Genomic DNA, 23,744 nt, shown 5'->3' on the forward strand with positions numbered 1-23,744 from the left:
TGGAACAAAGAATATCTTCTATCCAGGCAACGGATTCCTCGAATATAGGCATGCCTTCTGGTTCCAAAACAGTGATGTGGATCATATCTGTTTTGCGAACGGATGCTGTCATCTTGCAGGGGTTCCAGACTTATCTTGACTGGCTTCACAGTCTTTAGTATCCAAGTTGTACCAAAGGTTTGACTGTCGCTTGTCGTGACTGATAGAAAAATGCACCATCTCTCGATGATAAGATTTGCAGACTTGACTGGCGGTGATCTTGGCAAAGAATTCCATCCACACATGCTATTCTTTTAATTGCTTCCCCTATGCGAGAGATAACAATCCTCAAAGTATATATTTTCACACCAATTCTTCATTTTTGCCGGTATCTCCCTGGGAATAACAGTCTGTGCGATGCTCCATCGCGGGTGTTGAGGTCAATATATTGGGTTGTCCATGAGTCTGACTAGACAGACTCGGGTATTCAATGCTGACAGTTCTGTGGATACTGTGGACTGAGCTGGTTGCCTCGCTATGAGGTCCTTACCACAATGGAGTATACCTCTTGGGTTTGCCATGGAATAAGACAGTCTTGGGCATCCACATTTTTCACATAATAACCAGCATACCTGTATTGTTGGTCTTGCTCTTTCATTATTACTTTCTCCATCTAGATCCTCAACTGAAAGAATGGGGCCTTATATATCCTTGATTATTTTCGCGGCCCTGAATACTGTTACGTACAATATCTGGCAATCATTCCTTGGTCTGGTTCATGTTTTGAGCCTCGGTATATTTCTCCGGCTCACGTGTGGTTATACAGATCTCAATACTGTTGTGGATTATGCCAGACCGTGATAGTGTTAATTACATCATATTGTTGGATGTGCGGGACTGATCTTGATAATCACTGCCATACTATTGTCTCAATGTTGTCTTTCCTTCTAGAATTGTTGATTATGGAATCACCCACTGGTTTTTGTTTCTTGAATAATCAGTGAGGTTGTCGGATGTGTACCGTGAATTCTTCCTTGTGCGAGAGACTTGCATGGACTTGGCAGCATACTGAATGAACTAATATCTAATTTTCGAGGCATACCACCGACCGATTTTTGTTTCAGACCAACTATTGCAGATCTTCCACTTGGAAAACACTAGCATATGCTGACAATTCATAATTTAATGTCTTGTACTAGTGTCGTACTGAAGAATATTGGGCGGCTTGCGTTTAGGAACCACCAGGGTATTGTGCTGAGGAAGACTGGGTGTCCTGCGCTCGAAGCCTTCGGTGGATATCTTATTGAGGAAAAACAAGATACCGTACCTCATAAGCTTTCCCCCTTAAAGACTTTGCTAGGGAAGACTCGGTACCTTATGCCAGAAGCTTTTGCAGTATTTTATCGAGAAGACTGAATATCTGGTATGGGAATCCATTCATTCCCTACCAATGCAGACTGGGAACCTTATCTTTGTACACTTCGTCAATAAATTGTGGAGAAGGACGAGACTGATTTTCTTGGTGAAGGGAATGACATATATATATTTTGGTCAGTCCGGCAGCTGATTACTTATATGACAAGAATTGTTTGACTATCCTTACTGAATTCGTCATGCATTTGGACTGAACTCTGGGTGTCGCAGTGTTTTAATTGTGACTTATGGCACATTCAATCGTTGTGCATAGCCATACCTTTGACTTGAAATGCACTATTGATCCAATTTTGTTCTCTCACTGGTTTACTCATTGCTACGATAAAAGTATCTCTGACAGGTACTTGTTGCTGAAAGTCTGATCAAAATACAATTTGTATCCGGACGGATGTCTGCAATACAATGCTGTCGGCTGAAAACCTCATTGCTTTTAACTGAATTTCTTGGTGTATATCTGTACTGCTTACGGCTCCTTCTGATCCGATGTCGGTCGAGGAATAATTTCCATAAGGGGGTAACACCGAGGATTCAAAACAAAGAAGCACCAGAAATCAATTTATTGCAACAAAGCACACAGCAAACAAGCTACAAAGCTGCTCCACACAGGCACACACAAGCATGATACTACAGCAGATGCACAAGTGCTACACGAAGGACTACACCCTACGCTTGAGCAAATGCTCGCGAACTAACGAGGAAGCTAAGGGAGTAGGGAGTGGAACTGCTAACTCTGAAACTCCGAACGGACAAGGTGGGCGATCTAGAGAAGCTAGCGGAGACTGAGGTATAGCGACACCAAGAAATCTCCTGGCTCGAATGGCGTCTCGGACTAACTCAGAAATAAGAAGACACTTGGCCGTCATGTAACGAGACATGGCGAGGATAGCCGGGTCATCTTGAGGGTTGACGGAGGGAAATTGGATCCGCCTAGGATTCTCGACGATGGTGGGATAATATTGATAAGCACGGTTCTCTTGCACCATGCTCTCTTGATGACGAAGACCGGTGACTCCTGCCATGCGGCAAGCTGAACGGCACGCTCAGGAGTAGCGCTGTAACCACCGTGGAAACTATAGGTGCGCTTACCGACAAGAATCGGGGCTGACAGATGGACATGAGCAACATAGTCCTGAATTCTTCCTCCAGCAGAAAACTGGAATACTTGATAATGAGGTGGATCTCCGAGGGGATAAATACTACGCCATATGTCGCCAAGGAGGGCGGCAAAGCTGAGAGGTGCAGGAGTGGGACTGAACTCAATAGGAACAGCACCGTGAGCTAAGGGAAGGGCACTGAACTCGTGGAAGTTGACCGCCATCTACGCATGAAACAGGGGTTAACGGCAACCTAAATAAGACTATATGCAGCAAACAAATGCAACAACCAAATGCAGCAAGCAGGGCAACAACCAGACCCTATACTATTGTTTCTAGTTCCAGCGGACTAGGACGCTCTACAGCCAGACCTGCTCTGATACCAAGCCTTTGGCACCCCGGCTCAGAGAAAACCAGAATGCCGCATATTCTAGCCCAGAGATCAAGGTGAAGTCTTCTGGAATACGGCACTGCTTAGTATAGAACAAACCAGCTCTCTATTTCAACACGAATATGAATACAAGGGTTCTGATATTACAATGAATAACATCAGCACGGCGACACTACGCCAACCACGGTTTCTCTATACAAGCAGCATAACAACTCGAAGCAGCGGAACAACTACTGGCAGCGGAACAACGAACGGCGATGATGGACTCCAATCCGGAGGGACTCTGGCTGGAACGTTTATCCTAGCTCGTGAACACAGGAACAACACCATGTTGGGGAATGTTGCAGAAAACAAAAATTTTCCTATGGTTTCACCAAGATCCATCTAGGAGTTCATCTAGCAACGAGTGATCAGATTGCATCTACATACCTTTGTAGATCACGCGCGGAAGGCGTACTCGACGTGATCCAAATCACCGGAGATCCTAGCGCCGAACGAACGGCACCTCCGCGTTCAACACACGTACGGTCAGCGTAACGTCTCCTCCTTCCTGATCCAGCAAGGGGGAGAAGAGGTTGAGGAAGATGGCTCCAGCAGCAGCACGACGACGTGGTGGTGATGGAGCTGTAGTACTCCGGCAGGGCTTCGCCAAGCTCTATGGAGGAGGAGGATGTGTTGGAGAGGGAGAGGGAGGCACCAAAGGCGTGGTGTGAGAGGCCCTCCTTCCCCCACTATATATAGGGAGCCTAGGGGGGGGAGGGGCGCCGGCCCTAGGATATGCAATCTCCTAGGGGGGCGGCGGCCAAGGGAGGAATCCCTCCTCCCCAAGGCACCTAGGAGGTGCCTTCCCCCTTTAGGACTCTTCCTTTCTTGATCTCCTGGCGCATGGGCCTCTTGGGGCTGGTGCCCTTGGCCCATATAGGCCAAGGCACACACCCCTACAGCCCATGTGGCCCCCCAGGGCAGGTGGCCCCACCCGGTGGACCCCCGGGACCCTTCCGGTGGTCCCGGTACAATACCGGTGACCCCGAAACTTGTCCCGACGGCCGAAATAGCACTTCCTATATATAGTTCTTTACCTCCGGACCATTCCGGAACTCCTCGTGACATCCAGGATCTCATCCGGGACTCCGAACAACATTCGGGTTACTGCATATACATATCCCTACAACCCTAGCGTCACCAAACCTTAAGTGTGTAGACCCTACGGGTTCGGGAGACATGTAGACATGACCGAGATCGCTCTCCGGTCAATAACCAACAGTGGGATCTGGATACCCATGTTGGCTCCCACATGCTCCTCGATGATCTCATCGGATGAACCACGATGTCAAGGATTCAAGCAACCCCGTATACAATTCCCTTTGTCAATCGGTATGCTACTTGCCCGAGATTCGATCGTCGGTATCCCAATACCTTGTTCAATCTCATTACCGGCAAGTCACTTTACTCGTACCGTAATGCATGATCCCGTGACCAGACACTTGGTCACTTTGAGCTCATAATGATGATGTATTACCGAGTGGGCCCAGTGATACCTCTCCATCATACGGAGTGACAAATCCCAGTCTTGATTCGTGTCAACCCAACAGACACTTTCGGAGATACCCGTAGTATACCTTTATAGTCACCCAGTTACGTTGTGACGTTTGGTACACCCAAAGCACTCCTACGGTATCCGGGAGTTACACGATCTCATGGTCTAAGGAAAAGATACTTGACATTGGAAAAACTCTAGCAAACGAACTATACGATCTTATGCTATGTTTAGGATTGGGTCTTGTCCATCACATCATTCTCCTAATGATGTGATCTCGTTATCAATGACATCCAATGTCCATAGTCAGGAAACCATGACTATCTGTTGATCAATGAGCTAGTCAACTAGAGGCTTACTAGGGACATGTTGGTGTCTATTATTCACACATGTATTACGATTTCCGGATAACACAATTATAGCATGAATAAAGACAATTATCATGAACAAGGAAATATAATAATAAAGCTTTTATTATTGCCTCTAGGGCATATTTCCAACAGTCTCCCACTTGCACTAGAGTCAATAATCTAGTTACATTGTGATGAATCGAACACCCATGGAATTCTGGTGTTGATCATGTTTTGCTCTAGGGAGAGGTTTAGTCAATGGATCTGCTACATTCAGGTCTGTATGTACTTTACAAATATCTATGTCTCCATCTTGAACATTTTCACGAATGGAGTTGAAGCGACACTTGATGTGCCTGGTCTTCTTGTGAAACCTGGGCTCCTTGGCAAGTGCAATAGCTCCAGTGTTGTCACAGAAGAGCTTGATTGGCCCCGACGCATTGGGTATGACTCCTAGGTCGGTGATGAACTCCTTCACCCAAATTGCTTCATGTGCTGCCTCCGAGGCTGCCATGTACTCCACTTCACATGTAGATCCCGCCACGACGCTCTGCTTGCAACTGCACCAGCTTACTGCCCCACCATTCAAAATATACACGTATCCGGTTTGTGACTTTGAGTCATCCAGATCTGTGTCGAAGCTAGCGTCGACGTAACCCTTTACGACGAGCTCTTCGTCACCTCCATAGACGAGAAACATTTCCTTAGTCCTTTTCAGTTACTTCAGGATATTCTTGACCGCTGTCCAGTGTTCCTTGCCGGGATTACTTTGGTACCTACCTACCAAACTTACGGCAAGGTTTACATCAGGTCTGGTACACAGCATGGCATACATAATAGAACCTATGGCTGAGGCATAGGGGATGACACTCATCTCTTCTATATCTTCTGCCGTGGTCGGACATTGAGCTGAGCTCAATTTCACACCTTGCAACACAGGCAAGAACCCCTTCTTAGACTGATCCATATTGAACTTCTTCAATATCTTATCAAGGTATGTGCTTTGTGAAAGACCTATGAGGCGTCTTGATCTGTCTCTATAGATCTTGATGCCTAATATATAAGCAGCTTCTCCAAGGTCCTTCATTCAAAAACTCTTATTCAAGTAGGCCTTAATGCTGTCCAAAAGCTGTATATCATTTCCCATCAAAAGTATGTCATCTACATATAATATGAGAAATGCTACAGAGCTCCCACTCACTTTCTTGTAAACGCAGGCTTCTCCATAAGTCTGTGTAAACCCAAACGCTTTGATCATCTCATCAAAGCGAATGTTCCAACTCCGAGATGCTTGCACCAGCCCATAAATCGAGCATTGGAGCTTGCACACCTTGTTAGCATTCTTAGGATCGACAAAACCTTCCGGCTGCATCATATACAATTCTTCCTTAAGGAAACCATTAAGGAATGCTGTTTTGACGTCCATTTGCCATATCTCATAATCATAGAATGCGGCAATTGCTAACATGATTCGGACGGACTTTAGCTTCGCTACCGGTGAGAAAGTCTCATCGTAGTCAACCCCTTGAACTTGTCGATAACCCTTAGCGACAAGCCGAGCTTTATAGATGGTCACATTACCATCCGCGTCTGTCTTCTTCTTAAAGATCCATTTATTTTCTATGGCTCGCCGCTCAACAGGCAAGTCAGTCAAAGTCCATACTTTGTTTTCATACATGGATCCTATCTCGGATTTCATGGCTTCTAGCCATTTGTCAGAATCCGGGCCCGCCATCGCTTCTTCTTAGTTCGAAGGTTCACAGTTGTTTAACAACATGATTTCCAAGACAGGGTTGCCGTACCACTCTGGTGCAGAACGTGTCCTTGTGGACCTACGAAGTTCAGTAGCAACTTGATCTGAAGTTTCATGATCATCATCATTAACTTCCTCTCTAGTCGGTGCAGGCACCTCAGGAACATTTTCTTGAGTTGCGCCATTTTCCGGTTCAAGAGGTAATACTTCATCAAGTTCTACTTTCCTCCCACTTACTTCTTTCGAGAGAAACTCCTTCTCTAGAAAGGATCCATTCTTGGCAACAAAGATCTTGCCTTCAGATCTGAGGTAGAAGGTATACCCAATAGTTTCTTTAGGGTATCCTATGAAGACGCATTTTTCTGACTTGGGTTCGAGCTTTTCAGGTTGAAGTTTCTTGACATAAGCATCGCATCCCCAAACTTTCAGAAACGACAGCTTAGGTTTCTTCCCAAACCATAATTCATACGGTGTCGTCTCAACGGATTTCGACGGAGCCCTATTTAAAGTGAATGCGGCAGTCTCTAAAGCATACCCCCAAAAAGATAGCGGTAAATCGGCAAGAGACATCATAGATCGCACCATATCTAATAGAGTGCGATTACGACGTTCGGACACACCATTACGCTGAGGTGTTCCAGGCGTCGTGAGCTGTGAAACTATTCCACATTTTCTTAAGTGTGTGCCAAACTCATGACTCAAGTATTCTCCTCCACGATCTGATCGCAGGAACTTGATTTTCCTGTCACGTTGATTCTCAACCTCACTCTGAAATTCCTTGAACTTTTCAAAGGTCTCAGACTTGTGTTTCATTAAGTAGACATACCCATATCTACTCAAGTCATCAGTGAGGGTGAGAACATAACGATAGCCACCGCGAGCCTCAACACTCATTGGACCGCACACATCAATATGTATGATTTCCAATAAGTTGGTTGCTCGCTCCATTGTTCCTGAGAACAGAGTCTTGGTCATTTTACCCATGAGGCATGGTTCGCACGTGTCAAATGATTCGTAATCAAGAGACGCTAAAAGTCCATCAGCATGGAGCTTCTTCATGCGTTTGACACCTATGTGACCAAGGCGGCAGTGCCACAAGTATGTGGGACTATCATTATCAATCTTACATCTTTTGGTACTCACACTATGAACATGTGTAGCATTACGCTCGAGATTCATTAAGAATAAACCATTCACCATCGGAGCATGACCATAAAACATATCTCTCATATAAATAGAACAACCATTATTCTCGGATTTAAATGAGTAGCCATCTCGAATTAAACGAGATCCTGATACAATGTTCATGCTCAAACTTGGCACTAAATAACAATTATTGAGGTTCAAAACTAATCCCGTAGGTAAATGTAGAGGTAGCGTGCCGACGGCGATCACATCGACCTTGGAACCATTCCCGACGCGCATCGTCACCTCGTCCTTCGCTAGTCTCCGCTTATTCCGCAGCTCCTGCTTTGAGTTACAAATGTGAGAAACTGCACCGGTATCAAATACCCAGGAGCTACTACGAGTACTGGTAAGGTACACATCAATTACATGTATATCACATATACCTTTCGTTTTGCCGGCCTTCTTGTCCGCTAAGTATTTGGGGCAGTTCCGCTTCCAGTGACCACTTTCCTTGCAATAAAAGCACTCAGTCTCAGGCTTGGGTCCATTCTTTGGCTTCTTCCCGGCAGCTTGCTTGCCGGGCACGGCAACTCCCTTGCTGTCCTTCTTGAAGGTTTTCTTACCCTTGCCTTTCTTGAACTTAGTGGTTTTATTCACCATCAACACTTGATGTTCCTTTTTGACTTCTACCTCTGCTGATTTCAGCATTGCAAATACTTCAGGAATGGTCTTTTCCATCCCCTGCATATTGAAGTTCATCACAAAGCTCTTGTAGCTCGGTGGAAGCGACTGAAGGATTCTGTCAATGACCGCGTCATCCGGGAGATTAACTCCCAACTGAGTCAAGCGGTTATGTAACCCAGACATTGTGAGTATGTGCTCACTGACAGAACTATTTTCCTCCATCTTACAGCTGAAGAATTTGTCGGAGACTTCATATCTCTCGACCCGGGCATGAGCTTGGAAAACCATTTTCAGCTCTTCGAACATCTCATATGCTCCGTGTCTCTCAAAACGCTTTTGGAGCCCCGACTCTAAGCTGTAAAGCATGCCGCACTGAACGAGGGAGTAGTCATCGGTATGTGCCTGCCAAGCGTTCATAACGTCTTGTTCTGCAGGGAGAACAGGTGCGTCACCCAGCGGTGCTTGTAGGACATAATCTTTCTTGGCAGCTATGAGGATGATCCTCAGGTTCCGGACCCAGTCCGTGTAGTTGCTGCCATCGTCTTTCAGCTTGGTTTTCTCTAGGAACGCGTTGAAGTTGAGGACTACGTTGGCCATTTGATCTACAAGACATATTGTAAAGATTTTAGACTAAGTTCATGATAATTAAGTTCATCTAATCAAATTATTCAATGAACTCCCACTTAGATAGACATCCCTCCTGTAATCTAAGTATAACATGATCCGAGTTAACTAGGTCGTGTCCGATCATCACATGAGACGGACTAGTCAACATCGGTGAACATCTTCATGTTGATCGTATCTTCTATACGACTCATGCTCGACCTTTCGGTCTTCTGTGTTCTGAGGCCATGTCTGTACATGCTAGGCTCGTCAAGTCAACCTAAGTGTTTGCACGTGTAAATCTGTCTTACACCCATTGTATGTGAACGTTGGAATCTATCACACCCAATCATCACATGGTGCTTCGAAACAACGAACTGTCGCAACGGTGCACAGTTAGGGGAAACACTTTCTTGAAATTATTATGAGGGATCATCTTATTTACTACCGTCGTTCTAAGCAAACAAGATGCAAAAACATGATAAACATCACATGCAATCAAATAATAATAGTGACATGATATGGCCAATATCACATAGCTCCTTTGATCTCCATCTTGGGGCTCCATGATCATCTTGTCACCGGCATGACACCGTGATCTCCATCATCATGATCTCCATCATCGTGTCTCCATGAAGTTGCTCGCCAACTATTACTTCTACTACTATGGCTAACAGGTTTAGCAATAAAGTAAAGTAATTTACATGGCGTTTCTCAATGACACGTAGGTCATACAAAAAATAAAGACAACTCCTATGGCTCCTGCCGGTTGTCATACTCATCGACATGCAAGTCGTGATTCCTATTACAATAGCATGAACATCTCATACATCACATATATATCATTCATCATTCATCACAACTTTGGCCATATCATATCACAAAGCACTTGCTGCAAAAACAAGTTAGACGTCCTCTAATTGTTGTTGCAAGTTTTACGTGGCTGAAATAGGGTTCTAGCAAGAACGTTTTATTACCTACGTGAAAGCCACAACGTGATTTGTCAACTTCTATTTACCCTTCATAAGGACCCTTTTCATCGAATCCGCTCCAACTAAAGTGGGAGAGACAGACACCCGCCAGCCACCTTATGCAACTTGTGCATGTTAGTCGGTGGAACCGGTCTCACGTAAGCGTACGTGTCAGGTTGGTCCGGGCCGCTTCATCCCACAATACCATTGAAGCAAGATAAGACTAGTAGCGGCAAGAAAGTTGACAACATCAACGCCCACAACAAATTGTGTTCTACTCGTGCAAGAGAACTACGCATAGACCTAGCTCATGATGCCACTGTTGGGGAACGTTGCAGAAAACAAAAAATTTCCTACGGTTTCACCAAGATCCATCTAGGAGTTCATCTAGCAACGAGTGATCGGATTGCATCTACATACCTTTGTAGATCACGCGCGGAAGCGTTCAAAGAACGGGGATGAGGAAGGCGTACTCGACGTGATCCAAATCACCGGAGATCCTAGCACCGAACGGACGACACCTCCGCGTTCAACACACGTACGGTCAGCGTAACGTCTCCTCCTTCTTGATCCAGCAAGGGGGAGAAGAGGTTGAGGAAGATGGCTCCAGCAGCAGCACGACAGCGTGGTGGTGATGGAGCTGCAGTACTCCGGCAGGGCTTCGCCAAGCTCTATGGAGGAGGAGGATGTGTTGGAGAGGGAGAGGGAGGCACCAAAGGCGTGGTGTGAGAGGCCCTCCTTCCCCCACTATATAGGGAGCCTAGGGGGGGGGCGCCGGCCCTAGGAGATGCAATCTCCTAGGGGGGCGGCGGCCAAGGGAGGAATCCCTCCTCCCAAGGCACCTAGGAGGTGCCTTCCCCCTTTAGGACTCTTCCTTTCTTGATCTCCTGGCGCATGGGCCTCTTGGGGCTGGTGCCCTTGGCCCATATAGGCCAAGGCGCACACCCCTACAGCCCATGTGCCCCCCCGGGGCAGGTGGCCCCACCCGGTGGACCCCCGGGACCCTTCCGGTGGTCCCGGTACAATACCGGTGACCCCGAAACTTGTCCCGACGGCCGAAATAGCACTTCCTATATATAATTCTTTACCTCCGGACCATTCCGGAACTCCTCGTGACGTCCGGGATCTCATACGGGACTCCGAACAACATTCGGGTTACTGCATATACATATCCCTACAACCCTAGCGTCACCGAACCTTAAGTGTGTAGACCCTACGGGTTCGGGAGACATGTAGACATGACCGAGATCGCTCTCCGGTCAATAACCAACAACGGGATCTGGATACCCATATTGGCTCCCACATGCTCCTCGATGATCTCATCGGATGAACCACGATGTCGAGGATTCAAGCAACCCCGTATACAATTCCCTTTGTCAATCGGTATGCTACTTGCCCGAGATTCGATCGTCGGTATCCCAATACCTTGTTCAATCTCGTTACCGGCAAGTCACTTTACTCGTACCGTAATGCATGATCCCGTGACCAGACACTTGGTCACTTTGAGCTCACAATGATGATGTATTACCGAGTGGGCCCAGTGATACCTCTCCATCATACGGAGTGACAAATCCCAGTCTTGATTCGTGTCAACCCAACAGACACTTTCGGAGATACCCGTAGTATACCTTTATAGTCACCCAGTTACGTTGTGACGTTTGGTACACCCAAAGCACTCCTACGGTATCCGGGAGTTACACGATCTCATGGTCTAAGGAAAAGATACTTGACATTGGAAAAACTCTAGCAAACGAACTATACGATCTTATGCTATGTTTAGGATTGGGTCTTGTCCATCACATCATTCTCCTAATGATGTGATCTCGTTATCAATGACATCCAATGTCCATAGTCAGGAAACCATGACTATCTTTTGATCAACAAGCTAGTCAACTAGAGGCTTACTAGGGACATGTTGGTGTCTATTATTCACACATGTATTACGATTTCCGGATAACACAATTATAGCATGAATAAAGACAATTATCATGAACAAGGAAATATAATAATAATGCTTTTATTATTGCCTCTAGGGCATATTTCCAACAGTTTCCCACTTGCACTAGAGTCAATAATCTAGTTACATTGTGATGAATCGAACACCCATGGAATTCTGGTGTTGATCATGTTTTGCTCTAGGGAGAGGTTTAGTCAATGGCTCTGCTACATTCAGGTCTGTATGTACTTTACAAATATCTATGTCTCCATCTTGAACATTTTCACGAATGGAGTTGAAGCGACGCTTGATGTGCCTGGTCTTCTTGTGAAACCTGGGCTCCTTGGCAAGTGCAATAGCTCCAGTGTTGTCACAGAAGAGCTTGATTGGCCCCGACGCATTGGGTATGACTCCTAGGTCGGTGATGAACTCCTTCACCCAAATTGCTTCATGTGCTGCCTCCGAGGCTGCCATGTACTCCACTTCACATGTAGATCCCGCCACGACGCTCTGCTTGCAACTGCACCAGCTTACTGCCCCACCATTCAAAATATACACGTATCCGGTTTGTGACTTTGAGTCATCCAGATCTGTGTCGAAGCTAGCGTCGACGTAACCCTTTACGACGAGCTCTTCGTCACCTCCATAGACGAGAAACATTTCCTTAGTCCTTTTCAGTTACTTCAGGATATTCTTGACCGCTGTCCAGTGTTCCTTGCCGGGATTACTTTGGTACCTACCTACCAAACTTACGGCAAGGTTTACATCAGGTCTGGTACACAGCATGGCATACATAATAGAACCTATGGCTGAGGCATAGGGGATGACACTCATCTCTTCTATATCTTCTGCCGTGGTCGGACATTGAGCTGAGCTCAATTTCACACCTTGCAACACAGGCAAGAACCCCTTCTTAGACTGATCCATATTGAACTTCTTCAATATCTTATCAAGGTATGTGCTTTGTGAAAGACCTATGAGGCGTCTTGATCTGTCTCTATAGATCTTGATGCCTAATATATAAGCAACTTCTTCAGCCATGAGGCAAGCGTGATCACCATGCGCACTGGCGCAAGAGGCGCTCTTTGGCGTGGCCGACCATGTCCAGTAGATGGACCTTGGTGCCCTTAGTCAAAATGAGGAAATAAATCGGTCCAGGGGCAAAGAAGAGATTTGCACTTAGCTCGAAAGTAAATCAGTAAGGAGTTTGTAACTTCCTGTGGTTAAACCAGCTTGGTAACGTGGTAAAGAGTTTGTCTACTGATGATCACACACTAAGGTGATGCTGATCACCAAAAATCATACTAAGAGGAGGAGTTGAGATGAGGGTTGCTGTAGAAAGTGCAAAACTGGCCAGAATTATGGATTTGGATGATACACTCACATACTTGACTGTCATAGAGCTGAAATTTAGCAGAGATGGGTTATATGATGATATGAAGCTGTTGTAAAAGTTCCATGCCATTTGGAAATACCGAAGTGGCACTTGCTTCACAAACTTCTTTCTGGACAGAAACTTGGAAAAATTACACAGGGCAATTGGATTAACCAATTGAGGTAAAACTTGGTGGAAGTAGTTGATATAGGTAGAATCATGTCCTGGTAAAGTTCCATCTCAATTGAAGCAATATAAAATATAGTTGCTTCACAAACTGAAAATCTGACCAGAAACTAAGATTTGGTGCTGGGCTCACATAGATGAGTTACATGAGCTCATATTTGGTGGAGAGTCATGATTTGATCATATGAAGGACCATGCAAAATTGTAACTCATTTGGATATGCCTAGCTTGTACTTCCTTCAAAACCACTTCCCTCAGACAGGAACTTTGAAAAATTGCTCAGGAATACTTACTAGGAAAGTTGAGTTGAATTTTGGCATTAGACAATTATTTGGACAGGAAAAGATGTCCAAGAAGTTTGGGTTCAAATGGGAAAAGATAAAAGCACTTCCTTTGCAAGGTGCCATTTAAGACAGACTAGGAAAAGAATTATTGGAGGATTACTTTTGAACATGGCAATGAAATATTTTTCCATATTTGAGCAAGATAGGACCCAAACAATTTATGAGAATTATTTGGGAATTTTAGGAGTGACAGAAATATAGGTTGCTTCACAACCTAGGGTTCTAAAGGGTTATTCCTTTATCAGAAAAGGAATATTCCCAACAAAAGAATTTTGGGTTAGGTCAAGGATGGAAATGACATGATATTGGGATGATGATGAGGGTGACAAGACACTATAAAACCTAGGAAGACATGATCTTCCCGAGTTTCAGAACCACATAGGCACAGAAAAGAAAAATAAAACAGGAAACCCAAGAAAATCGAAGGAAAAAGAAAAGGGCAAAAATCCAGGCTGTTACAAACCTTCCCCCCTTAAAGAAATCTCGTCCTCGAGATTTGGTTGCTCAGGGTTAAATAATCTTTCTGACTTGAAGAAACCGTTTCAAACTCAGGTTTCTTTTATTCATCCTTATATAGTATTTCCACTGAATTGGATATTGAGGGAGTCCTGGATTAGGGGGTGTTCGGGTAGCCGGACTATACCTTCGGCCGGACTCCTGGATTATGAAGATACAAGATTGAAGACTTCGTCCCATATCCGGATAGGACTTTCCTTGGCGTGGAAGGCAAGTTTGGCGATGCGGATATTCAAGATCTCCTACCATTGTAACCGACTTTATGCAACCCTAACCCTATCCGGTGTCTATATAAACCGGAGGGTTGTAGTCTGTAGGCAATCAACTCCATACACAACAATCATACCATAGGCTAGCTTCTAGGGTTTAGCCTCCTTGATCTCGTGGTAGATCTACTCTTGTACTACCCATATCATCAATATTAATCAAGCAGGAGTAGGGTATTACCTCCATCGAGAGGGCCCGAACCTGGGTAAAACAAAGTGTTCCCTGCCTCCTGTTACCATCCGGCCTTGACGCACAGTTCGGGACCCCCTACCCGAGATCCGCCGGTTTTGACACCGACATTGGTGCTTTCATTGAGAGTTCCTCTGTGTCGTCGCCTTTAGGCCCGATGGCTCCTTTGATCATCAACAACGATGCGGTCCAGGGTGAGATTTTTCTCCCCAGACAGATCTTCGTCTTCGGCGGCTTCGCACTGCGGGCCAATTCACTTGGCCACCTGGAGCAGATCGAAAGCTACGCCCCTGGCCATCAAGTCAGGTTTGGAAGCCTAAACTACACGGCAGACATCCACGGAGATTTGATCTTCGATGGATTCGAGCCACAGCCAAGCGCGCCGCACTGTCTCGTGGGGCATGATCTAGCTCTGCCGCCGAACAGTACCCTGGAGGCCGCAAACGCACCGGCTCTGACCCTTAATTCGGAGCTAGCTGCGCCAATCGAGGGTGAGCGGTCAGATGTCACCTCGGGGGCTATAATCTCAAAGGCGATCGAGCCAAACGCCAGCCCCGCACTCTGCACGGCCCGTGACTCCAAGGAGCCGGATTCCTCTCCGAACTCCGAACCCCTCGCGTCCCTGCCGATCGAACCCGATTGGGCGCCAATAATGGAGTTCACCGCCGCGGACATCTTTCAGCACTCGCCCTTCGGCGACATCCTGAATTCTCTAAAGTCTCTCTCTTTATCAGGAGAGCCCTGGCCGGATTACGGTCAGCGAGGATGGGATACGGACGATGAAGAAATTCAAAGCCCACCCACCACCCACTTGGTAGCCACTATCGACAATTTAAACGACGTGCTCAACTGCGACTCCGGAGACATCGACAGCATGGATGACGATGCAGGAGATACCGACGAACCAACGCCCATAGGGCATTGGACAGCCACCTCATCTCACGATGTGTACATGGTGGATACCCCTAAAGGAAGCGACAACAAGGAAAAAGGGGATGGGATGGGAGATCGACCCCCGAAAAGCAATCAAAGCGTCGGCGTAAACGCCGACCCAAGCCCCGCCTCGACAAAACCCCAGCCATAGAGCAGGACGAGCTGGTAGACGACGAACAGGCCTTAGAGAAACCGTCCGAACAAGGAAACACGGATAGAAAAACCGAACATCCCACCTCCGGCGAAAACGGCATTCCAGACGACCTCACGCCGAATAAACCTATGGAGCAGAAGAATCTCCACGAGAGGCTCGTTGCAACTGCACACAGCCTAAAAAAGCAGAAGCAGAAGCTAAAAACAGCGGAAGATGCACTCCGCATTAGATGGAGCAAAGTAATCAATACCACAGATAAGTACGGCGACAGTCGCCGCACTAAAAGCTATCCGAAAAGAAAGCTACTGCCTGAATTCGACGAAGAGGCCGTAGAGCCCTCGCATTCAAAAAATGAAAAAGCCACACGGTCGGATAGACGACCCCATAAAGCGGCAAGCGACGCCGCACCTAAATCGGCATGCGACCCACTTAAGGATTCGCATCATGGCCCAGTCAGGTCCATTTATGGGCCAAGAAAGCAAGCTCTCGTAAGCAATGCTATGAAGCCATCATCAGAATACGGCACACCCAAATACAGGGGCGCCGCACACCCCCTATGTTTCACCGATGAGGTCCTGGACTATGAATTCCCAGAGGGATTCGAACCCGTAAACATAGAGGCATATGATGGAACAACAGACCCTGGAGTCTGGATCGAGGATTATATCCTCCACATACACATGGCTAGAGGAGATGATCTCCACGCCATAAAATATCTACCCCTTAAACTTAAAGGGCCAGCCCGGCATTGGATTAAAAGCCTTCCAGAAAACACAATTGGAAGCTGGGAAGAGCTCGAGGATGCTTTTCGAGCAAACTTTCAAGGGAGCTATGTCCGTCCCCCGGATGCAGACGATCTTAGTCACATAACTCAACAACCCGGAGAATCAGCTCGGCAGTTCTGGAATAGATTCCTCACTAAAAAGAATCAGATAGTCGACTGTCCGGACGCCGAAGCCTTAGCAGCTTTCAGGCATAATGTCCGAGACGAATGGCTCGCCAGGCACCTCGGCCAAGAAAAACCAAGAACAATGGCCGCACTAACAAGCCTCATGACCCGCTTTTGTGCAGGGGAGGACAGCTGGTTGGCAAGGTGCAGCCCCAGCAACCCAAGTACATCCGAAACCAGGGATGGAAACGGAAAAACGCGACGCAACAAGGACCGTCGCTGGACTAAGGACAAAAGTCCGAAGAGCACGGCTGTCAATGCCGGATTCAAAGGCTCACGACAAAATCAGGAAAAATCGCCCCCCAAGGATAACAGGGACGATCCATCCAACCTAAATAAAATCCTGGACAGGATATGTCAGATACACAGTACTCCCGGGAAGCCTGCTAACCATACCCACAGAGACTGTTGGGTTTTCAAACAATCCGGCAGACTCAATGCCGAACACAAGGGGCTCGACACACCAAGCGAAGATGAGGACGAACCCCAAAAGCAGAGCACTAGGAAACAAAAGAACTTTCCACAAGAAGTAAAAACAGTGAACTCACTTCACATAACAAAACGTCCGGCGCCCGTAAAGGTACGCACCACACGGCCCCTCCCCAAAGGGTCCTGCCACTGGTTGTCAAAACCGATCATCTTCGATCAGCTAGATTATTCTAAGAATATCAAGAATGTAGGCTTGACTGCCTTGATACTCGATCCAATAATTGGCGGACTCCAGTTTTCAAATGTCCTTATGGACGGCGGCAGTGGACTAAACCTGATATATCAGGATACAATCCAGCACATGGGGATAAACCCAGCAAGAATCCACCGCAGCAAAACCTCCTTTCAAGGGGTAATACCTGGTCCGGACACCCATTGTACGGGTTTTCTCTGGCTCACAGTCACATTCGGCTCTGCCGATAACCTCCGCCGCGAAAAGCTGACCTTCCATATCGTCCCGTTCTCAAGTCGCTATCAAGCACTACTGGGACACGAAGCTTTCGCTCGTTTTAACGCAATACCGCATTATGCATATCTTACGCTCAAGATGCCCAGTCCACGAGGCATCATCTCTTTGAAGGGGAAGCACTAAAGTGCGCCTCCCCAAGCGGAGGACTGTGCGGCCACTTCGACAACCCCACAGCAAAATGGCCTCACCGGCCAATAAACTTCAAAATAGGTCATTCAAGACCACGAACGCGGATAGACGAGTTCGGTGCAAAATCATCATTGATGCAGGCCTAGAAGCCATATACCCCCGCACTAGGGGATCCACGCATATACAATAAGAGACAATAAAGCTCAATCTCATATATCTTACTTTATACTTTGCTTATTCTAAACTTTGTCGGCACGACCCGTTCTCAACTCAGTTCCTCTCTTTTTCAGATGAATGTCGTGTGGCGCCCGTCCAGGATACGGCACAACGGAGACACAGGCGCAGACGTGCAGTAGGGACCCGTCCTAAAGGATTCTTTTTAGATTAAGACCCTGCGTAAACCTTTTTTACTGTCTCTTGTTGCTACACATCCCCTGGTTTTTTCTTTCTAATATAACCAAGGAGGAGGCTGGAGTCTTGGCATGTGGCCACGTCAGAATTTTTGCACGTACCTGGACACTAGGGGCTTTTTTAATAAAGAGTGTTGTTTCGCCCGCACTCATAAAAGACCGAACACCTTAGGGAGTGTTCGGCGTCGCGAGTTTTGGCATTATATGCATCAGCTCCGAATCATGTCTTTTGGTCAAATGTTGGGTTGCCTGGCCCCTGAGTTCGGCTACCTTACGTTCCGCTCTATCAGCTAAGGTAGCACCAGGAGAACTATTGCGATTGTGCCCCCGGTTCGTCCAGGGCGAGCTCCTCAGTAGAGAAATCTGAAAACTGACTGTCACGATGTAGCGTGAGACTGGTCAGCCACTTGATGACCTATCGGAATCTATCGGATTCCTCCGCTTTAACGAAGGGCCGCTTCCCGGTCAGGCACGTACGCGCCCCGAACTCGAACGAGCGCAGTTGCCACCAAGGAGCTACCTAAACAGTCTCATTGTCAAACTCCTATGGCTAAGTGAAAGTGTTAAAGCATTATAGTCCGGTTGCCTGGCCCGCTGCGCTATCACCTCCTTTGTAGGACCAAGACGTTGGGTTAAGTGTGAAAATGCGTCTTCTGCGAGCACCCCCGCACTATGAGCGTGGCGGCTGAAGCCAACGACTGCCATCTTTCAGACTCTCTCTCTCTATATATATATATCTTAAAACGGCCGCACATGAGGGGTTCCCAATACTTGGAGGCACAAGTATAAAAAAGGCCACTACAGTTTATCAAAATACTACTTTTCAATTACATATGCTATCATAACATAGCATCTTTCGAGCACTGCGTCTCTATTACACGAGCGCCTTCAAGGACTTCCTGAAAATAGTGCTCGGAAGATACTCGGCTTTTGTCCGAATCTCGGGACGCAACAACGGTGGTCTCCATCTCTGCCCAGTATGTCTTGACACGGGCAAGAGCCATCCTTGCGCCCTCTATGCATGCTGACCTCTTCATTGCATTAATACGCGGCACCGTGTCAAGGAATTGCTGCACCAAGCGGAAATAACTCTTCGGCTCCGATCTCCCCGGCCACAGATGATCCATGACGTACTTCATGGCGAGTCCGGACAACCTATTCAGTTCGGCCCATTGAGCCAAACGATCATCCACTGCCAGTGGACGCTCTGGATTATGAAACTGCGACCAGAAAAGCTTTTCCACTTTGCAATCTTTCTGATCTCGAAAGTGTTCGGTCGCATCAGCGGCACTCGTTGCCAAGTCCAGATAGGTGTCCTCCACACTCCACATCCGGTCCAACGGAGCAAACTTTGGATCACAAAACTTCCTCCACAACATAAAGGGCTTTCCAGCCACAATCTGTTCGGCCTGACGCAGCTCCTCTTTCGCAGCTCTCATCGCAGAGTGAGCGTCCTTGGCATCGGCAACGGCCTTCTCTAAGTCCGTCTGTCTCGCCTGGTCTTCTTTCTCAAGAAGTTTGCAACGGTCTGCAGCGCTCTTTAACTTCTCGGCCATCTCTTCTTTGCTTCGGCAGTGAGCAGCCTGTTCGGCTCTCAGCTCTTCAAGGGCCTTCTCGGAAGCCGCATCGCTTTTTCTGGCTTGCTCCTTAGCTCGGGCAAGTTCTGCCCTAAGATTCTCCTCGACGGCCGTACCATCTGCGTCAAGCACACACATTGTAAGACACTGGCATGAAGCTCCTCTTACCTGATGCCGCCCGAAGAATTACATACCTTGAGCCTCATCAAGCCGCTTGTTGACAAGCGCGATGTTGGCATCTGCCACGTCCAGTTGCTGCTTTAGTTCGGCCACATTATCAGTTCGGCGTGATTCCGAACACCTCGCCACCTACATTCAAAGGCGACATCTTAGACCTGCGATTATGATCCTCTGCGTGCCGTCATTTCTTGACAACGCGCAGAGTCTCAGGGGCTACTATCTACACAGGGCGCATCTTACTTATGCGCAACTGACAAAAGTGTACATTATCTAACATACCTCAAAACCCGTCAGTAAACTTTTGACGGCCTCATGCAATCTGCTTTCTGCGGATGAAATCCTTTCAATCACCGTGCCCATCAATGCACGGTGCTCTTCTGAGATATAAGCTTGCCCCAGCAGAATCTTTAGTTCCTCCGGCCGAGCACCAGATGGTGCCGGACTTGCCCTATGACCTCTTTCGAAGGCCGGACGCGGAGAACCTTGGGGGGCCACATAGCTATCTTCCGCCCCTGCCGGATTCGGAGAAACCCTCTGCGACGACACCTCAGGGTCGCCCACCTCGCTGGGTGGCACGGCAGGGGGAGGCGTTCCACTCTCCATCATATCCGAAAGAAGATCCCCCGAAGACGAGCTCTGCTGCGAAGGGCTGAGGTCCGAGCTACAAGGTAAAATTTCGGTTAATCTTCTCAGATATAAAATCAAGGATTTCTCTCATCCCTCAAAAGGAAAATCTTTTCTCCACTTACGGCTCGCTGGAGGACTGATCCCCTTGAGGGCGTAGTCCAGCCAAGGAACTTCCTGGCGTCGGACCCTCTGACGAGGATTTTCTCCCCCGTTTTGAGGCCATGATTTCCGGGTCATCAGAGGTGGCTCTCTTCTTCCCCTTAGGAGAGGAATTGTCGGTTCCTCCCTTCAGAGCAGCCTCCTTCAAGGAGGCCATAGCTTCCTTGTCCTCCCCCTCCAAAGGCATTATCTCCAGCATCCTGACCAGCACGGGATCCGGCCTGGTTTCAGGAAGGGGAGCCGGACACCTGATCAGCTTTGCCTTCGCTATCCACTCCTGTTTAAAAGGACGGCTCTTTTAGGGGCAAGTTTATGACAATTATACGGATAGAAGGTCCGGGCACAGGGTTGCTTACTTGAGTATCCGGGCGATTGCAGCTTAGGCTTGCGTCCTCGGTTAAATCCGGACACATCTCTTGTGATCCGAAGAACATTCTATACATCTCCGCGGGCGTTGCGCCCATAAAATTCTGGAGAGCTCGCGGTCCCTCTGGATTAAACTCCCACAGGCAAAGGGGGCGACGTTTGCCGGGCAATATTCGGCGAATCAGCATGACCTGCGTCACCTTGACCAAACTGAGGTCTCCTTCCAAGAGATCCTTAATTCGTCCCTGTAAAAGGGGCACGTCTTTGGGCAAACCCCAATCTAATCCTTTGTTGACCCATGATGCTAGTCGTGATGGGGGACCCGAGCGAAAGGCAGGAGGCGCCGCCCACTTGGCGCTCCTGGGAGCGGTGATATAGAACCATTCTCGTTGCCACAAGCCGAGATCTTCTTGAAAGGAGCCCTTGGGCCATGGAGCATCAGCATTCTTACTTATGACAGCGCCTCCACACTCTGCGTGCCGTCCCTCGATCATCTTCTGTAAGTGCATCTAGTGCCACCCCTAGTTGGTTTTGGAGTATTGACGACAAACCTAGTTGAGGGACTAATGTGTTTGTGAGAATTGCAGGATAACACAGGTAGAAGTTCCTCATTGATTCAGTTTTACTACCAGAGATGACCCCTAAAAATGTATGAAGACATTGAAGTCAAAGGTGGTATATGAAGATATTCACATTGAAGACTATGACAAGAGAAGACACGATATGAAGCCTATGGAGCTCGAAGACTTAGATCTTTCGTAGTTCTTTTTCTTTTGTGTTGAGTCATAGGAACCACCGTACTGTTAAGTGGGGTCCAGGAGAACCAGTCAGAATGACTGAAGTGATGCCTAAACCAAAAACCTATGTCTTAGAGTGAAGACTATGAGAGCGAATCTTGTCCAGAGCCGGACAAGTTAGCTTTGCTTGTAGCCCAAGTAAAGTTTCCATGAGAGTTTGAAATCTGACCGTTGAGACACGTGTCAGTTCCTTAGTGACCCAGGGTCATTTCGGACAAATCAGGTCGGGTTGCCAAGTGGCTATAAATAGCCCACCCCCTACAACCATAAACGGTTGGCTGCTCAGATTGAGAGTACGGCTTTTGTCGTTTGAGAGCAACCCACCTCGAAGCCTTTGAGAGAGAATTCCCTGCGAGGATAAAGCCCTAACCACCAGAGCCAGAGAGAATTGGGCATCACTTAAGTCTTCTTGCCTGTGTGATCTGAAGACTTATTACACTTGAGGACTGTGAATCCCCAGACGGTTAGGCGTCGCGTTCAGAGCATCCAAGAGACATTGTGGATTGCCAGTGAACGAAGTCTGTGAAGGTTTGGGAGTCTACCTTGAAGACTTACCAGAGTGATTGGGCGAGGACTATGTGACCTTAGCTCAAGGAGAATACGGTGAGGACTTGGTGTCCTGAGCTGCGTGTTCAGGACTGGGTGTCCGGGACTGTGTGTCCTAAGGTTTAAATACCTAGCCGCTCCAAGCAGACGTACAGTTGTCACAGCAACTGGAACTGGTCCAACACATCATTGTCTTCAACGAGTCACTGGTTTCATCTTCACTTCCTTTTACTTACTGATCACTCATTGTGAAGTCATTGCGTGTCTGTTCTATCTTTTGTCTTCACAACGTGAGTGTATGATCTATTTGGCTTCATAGTATCTTCCTACCTGATCCTTATTACACTACAGCTATTTGTCACTGTGCTTTCACTCAGTTGATACTTGACCATGGCTTGCCTAGTGTAGTCTAACTTCCGCTGCATAGTAATAGGCATATCTCTATTGTTTGTCTTCATAACTTCCATGTTTTGAAGACTTACATAAAAATCGCCTATTCACCCCCCTCTAGTCGATATAACGCACTTTCAATTGGTATCAGAGCAAGGTGCTCCCTTGTTCTGTGTGATTCGGTTTAACCACCTGGAGTTTTAGCTATGTCGACTACAGGGATAATTAAAGTCTCCGCTGCGTGCCCCATCTTCGATGGAACTGAATATCCCTACTGGAAGAATAAGATGCGTATGCATCTTGAAGCCATTGACGTCGACCTATGGTATGTCGTCGAGAACGGCGTTCCCAAGGCTGGAGAAGGTGTCACTGCTGCTGATGTCAAGAAATTCATTCAACTGGACTCTACTGCCAAGAACATCATCTATGGTCATCTGACCAAAGGACAGTATGGCCGTGTGAGTTCCTTGAAGACATCCAAGCTGGTCTGGGACTGGCTCTCCAAGGTCAATGAAGGCATCTCAACCCAGAGAGATCAAAGAATCAGTGTCCTTCGCAACCTCTTCAACCGCTTCAAGCGAAATGACAATGAGAATGTCCAGCACACATTTGACCGACTCACTGACATCACAAATGAGCTTCAAGCCCTCGGCGCCATTGAGATTACCAAACACGAAGTCGTCAAGACGCTGCTGAGATCACTTGATAGTTCGTTTGACATCCTGGCCCTAATGATCCAAGAACGTCCTGATTTCAAGACACTCGATCCGTCTGACATACTTGAGAGGCTCAACACACATGAGTTTCAGCTTTCGGAGAAAAGAGATATCTA

Source organism: Triticum urartu, chromosome 6A (assembly GCF_056163025.1).
Source record: "Triticum urartu cultivar PI428250 chromosome 6A, HENAU_Tu73, whole genome shotgun sequence".
Taxonomy (NCBI): domain Eukaryota; kingdom Viridiplantae; phylum Streptophyta; class Magnoliopsida; order Poales; family Poaceae; genus Triticum; species Triticum urartu.